The following is a 5,000-nucleotide window of genomic DNA, read 5'->3' on the forward strand; positions in this document are numbered from 1 at the left end:
CTCAGACTGTTATGTCAAAACGTGAGGCACACGAACACACATGGACATGTAGAGTTCACACATGGACACGTACACACATACAGGTGTGCCTGCTGACTTGAACAGTAGGGTAGACATCAAAACGCAAAAAAGTTGTTCTCTTGTGCTAGCTTAGCACAGCGATCTCTGGAATTACAAGGACTGCTTGGATTATAAAACAGAGTATCTCCACATGTCTACAAGACTCTGACTAACTAGGAAATAGGGTCCAATGTCAAGAATCCCGGAGTATCTCTTTAATGATGAAGGAAACGACTTACCTTTGTGCAGCTATCCATTCCATGCCTTCTTGCTAGTTGACGTCTGACTACAATTAGTTTTACGATTACAATGCCTGTTTAACATTAACTTTAGTAATTTGATTTTCTGCCATCAGCAACGCAGGGAGTGTTGGTCATTCTAGACGGGTAATGGGAAGCTGTCCTCGCTAACTAACTACGACTCGACTAGTTCTGTATGTCTGACTGGAGGTAGCAGTATATAATACAATACAATATCTTTTATTTGTCATTGTGACGAGCACAACGAAATTGAGCATTCCTTGTTGAGGTAATAATAAAAAATTTAAAAAAGAAAAATAGTATATGTATAAAAAAGACTATGCTTTGGTAGCAACATTAAGTTCTGTAATGGCCGCTGGGTAGAAACTGTTTTTTAGTCTGTTTGTCCTGGTTTTCATGGACCTGTATCTCTTGCCAGATGGTAGCCGTTCAAACAGATTGTGACCTGGGTGTGAATCGTCTCCCAGAATGCACTTGGCCTTTTTTAGGCTGCGGGTGCTGTAAAGGCCCCCCAGGGATGGAAAGGGGCAGCCAATGATGTTCTTTGCTGCCAGTAAGGGTGTATAATCGATATGTATTGACGCATCAATCCTACAGCCGACGATCGAATCGAATCGTATCATATCGTGAGGCATTTTTTGAGTATAGAAAATAATCGAATCACTGGCCCCTGCCCAATGCCCTAGCTCCATATCATAATAGAAGTGGAAAAGTAATTGGAAAAAATTGAATCGAACCATATCATATCGTGGGGCGTTCTTAAGTATTGAAAATAATCAAACTCGCAAAATCACTGACTCAACCCTACTAACAATTTTTAGTTCTACGAAGGTTCCTGGAACACAAGCCCTTGGTTCCAGTTTAGTTCTACTCCCCAGAGAGTCATGTTTGGTTATTTTTCCGTTCTCACTTGGTTGCCAGGAAAGTTTAATTTTCGTTCCTAGAATGTTATATGAGTAGTTCCCATTCCGTTCCCTTATTGTTCTCTCACCGTCACTGTTCTCTCCTTATTGTTCCCTTATTGTTCTCTCACCGGCTTTATATTATAGTTTCGTCTATGCTGTATTGTGCCACAATGTGAGAGAAATATCAGCTGAGCATGTATGAACACAATCTAGTAGGGATTAATACCAAATGTTTTCCATAATGAAGTCAAAAGATAATCATACCATCTACATCAAGAGCACAATGGAGCAAGCAATGTAACATATGCTGACTAGCTCACAAAGCAAGGCACAAGATGTAGCTAACAAATGCCATAAGCCAAAAGCGCTATTAGCTTGCTTGCAAAGCAGGTAAACAAGCGCTATGCTGTGCCATGCTGACCAGCCAGCAGGCAGGCAGGCAAATAACTAAAGCACTCTGACAGTCCAGGTTTATATACAGGCTCAAGAGTACCATGTGACCAGATTGATTGGGAGTTTTTCAGGTGCAAGCAATTGAATCATGATATACCAGCCCTAAGTAATTAGGTTTGGCCAGGCGCTGATGGACAGATTGGTTGTGAGGGGCCTGCTTGTTACCGGCAAAGGTGTAACAAGTTCTCAAGTTATTTATTTCACTCACCACATCTTTTGTGTGATGTTGTGTGCACAGCCAAACCTCAGATCAACCCAACCAAGTTGAGATAAATGAATGAAATGGAATTTAAAAAAAAGGATTGTGTACATGATTAAATCTGGAGGAAATACTGTTGCTAATATGTAGACGTATATGATTTAATCGGGTGGACACTCATCATTGCTTCTGCTCTGAACAACACAGTATTAAAGGGACACTGTGCAGGAAATGGTCAAAAAAGGTACTGCAACTATGCTGCTCATTGAAACTGGGCTGCCTATTGCCAAATTTGATCTTTACATGAAAGTTTACTAAGTAATAAACAAATATTTTCTAGTATGGTCCAAGTAGAGTAATTTTTGCAGCTAAAAATGGCTATTTTTGGAAATTCAAAATGGCGGACCATGGAGAAGATCCCCCTTTTCATGTATGAAAAGTGAAATTTTCCCAGTCATAATGAATACTTGGAATTTGATGGTGGTGGTAAGTATTCATGAAAAAGGTAACATTAGTGAATGGGTAGCATGAATTCTGGAAATAAACAACTAAAAATCTCACACAGTGTCCCTTTAACAAAGTTGGGGGAACATCAGGAGCACGTCTAGGGAACCAGACATGACCAGACCTATAATGTAACCATCAAGGTTATGGGAACCATATGGGAACGATGAGGGAACAAACATGAAAAGCAATAAAGGTACGGTGAGAGAACGGCGAGGGAATGGAATGGGAACCACACATATATCGTTCTGGGAACTTAAATTAAACTTTCCTGACAACCCAGTGAGAACCGAAACCAAAAATTACATATCCAAAACGTATCCAGAACCAAACCGGAACCAATGGCTGCTTGGTTTTTACTGCAACTAAAGGGAACGTTTCTAAGTGGTAGATTTTGGTTTGGTTATAGCCCCAACCTTTAGAGAACCAAAAGTCAAACGTTCTCTTTACGTTCTCTGTTACTAGGGAAGAAATCGATATCGAACCGTATCGTCATGGAGCCTGTGATTTACGCCTCTAGTAGCCAGCTACAATTCCACTGATATATTGTATAATTTCATCAGAAGTGGGCACGTTACTAGTAGCAGCCAAAAGTATCTGTGTTTGTAAATCAGTCGTGTATTTGAACATAAATGCTTCTTCTCATATTATGTTGTATTGCCACCACTGAAGAGACAATAGGTGTAATGTAAAAAAACACCCTCTCCCGTCAAGGTACACATGGTGTGTATGGCCAAACACCTGGGGGCACCCTTGTACACACACTCACACACACACACACACACACACACCTGGCTGCCAATAAGCCCTATGTGAATCATATATACACACACACACACACACACACATTCACACAAACATGCATTTGCACATGCACACATAAACACATTCTCACGCACACACGCACGCACACGAGCACGCACACACACACACACACACACACACACACACACACACACACACACACACACACACACACACACACACACACACACACACACACACACACACACACTGAACTAAAACACACTCCAAAAACAACAATTTGCCTCAAGGTAAATTCTTTTGACTACGATGAAACATGTAGGCTATGATGGAACACACATATTCACGTACACATACAGTATGCACATACACCCCCCCTCCCCACACACACACAGACACACACACACAAATGTACTGTACAGTTCAGCGGAAGCACACAACTTCTGCATGTACATGTACACACACACACACACACACACACACACACACACACACACACACACACACACACACACACACACACACACACACACACACACACACACACACACACACACACACACACACACACACACACAGATGGAGCAGCAGCGCTCATGTTTCTGTCAGAGGGGCTGCCAGATTTCAGACGGGTGGAATGACTCACGCCTTCTCACACACACACACACACACACACACACACACACACACACACACACACACACACACACACACACACACATCCTCCGTGTCTTTTCGGTTTTCATTTCAGTTTTCAGTGGTTTTCCTCCCACTCTCTCGCCTGTCTGTCTCTCTCTTTCATCCTCATCCAATCTTCCCTCTCTTCCTCCCACTCTCTCTCTCTCTCTCTCTCTCTCTCTCTCTCTCTCTCTCTCTCTCTCTCTCTCTCTCTCTCTATCTATCTATCTATGAATCTATCTCCCACTCTTCCTGTCTTAATTTTATCTGTCTGTCTGTCTGACTCTCTCTTGCTCTTTCTTTCATTCTTTCTTCCTTTCTTTCTTTCCTTCCTTCTTTCTTTCTCCCTTTCCTCCTGTCTTTCTTCTCTCTCTCCCCCTCTCTCTCCCTCCATCTGTCTCTCTCCCTCCTACTCTCTTGCATTATGTTTCTACTGTATTTTCTGTGTGTGTGTGTGTGTGTGTTTGAGTTTGTGAGCTTGTACCGTATGTGCCCATGTGTGTACAGTATGCGCCTGTATGTGTGTGCTTGGGAATGTTTAGAGGTTGTTGCAGACGTGTGTTTGTGTGTTCATACAAAGTGGCGTGATTAGCAGGAGCCCTAAGTCCTCCTATGCCAAGGGCCCCCAAATACCTTGAACCGGCACTGCGTGGGTGCACACTGCGTGGGTGCACACTGTGTGTGTGTGTGTGTGTGTGTGTGTGTGTGTGTGTGTGTGTGTGTGTTTGTGTGTGTGTGTGTGTGTGTGTGTGTGTGTGTGTGTGTGTGTGTGTGTGTGTGTGTGTGTGTGTGTGTGTGTGTGTTGTATAGACATGCAGGTGTATGTTCAGCGGTGTACATGTGTGTGTGCAATTACAGTATGTGCAAGTGTGTTCGGTGGTGGGCATGTGCATACAGCAGAGATGTATAAAGTACTGGAGAAAAGTAGTGGAGTAGAAGTACCAGTATCATCTTGTCAAATGACTTGAGTAAAAGTCAAAAGTAACCTTTCCTTACCTTACTCAAGTAGAAGGACAAAAGTATTCAAAATGTGTTGTACTTAAGTAAAGCAAGTAGAAGTATTGCAAGTTTTGCTACTTGAGTAAAAAGTAGAAGTAGAAGTAAAAGTACTGCATTAAAAAAAAATGGGAGGAAAAGTCAGTCAAAAGTTTGAATACCATTTGGTTTATTAGAGCT

At 42.2% G+C, this 5,000-nt stretch overlaps 1 protein-coding gene across 1 annotated transcript in view; it reads left to right on the plus strand.

Moving 5' to 3' along the window:
- Positions 1-5,000, plus strand: part of doc2a (double C2-like domains, alpha) — a 52,268-nt gene that overhangs the window by 38,051 nt on the left and 9,217 nt on the right. The window lies entirely within an intron of this gene.

Source organism: Engraulis encrasicolus, chromosome 17, assembly GCF_034702125.1.
Source record: "Engraulis encrasicolus isolate BLACKSEA-1 chromosome 17, IST_EnEncr_1.0, whole genome shotgun sequence".
NCBI lineage: Eukaryota > Metazoa > Chordata > Actinopteri > Clupeiformes > Engraulidae > Engraulis > Engraulis encrasicolus.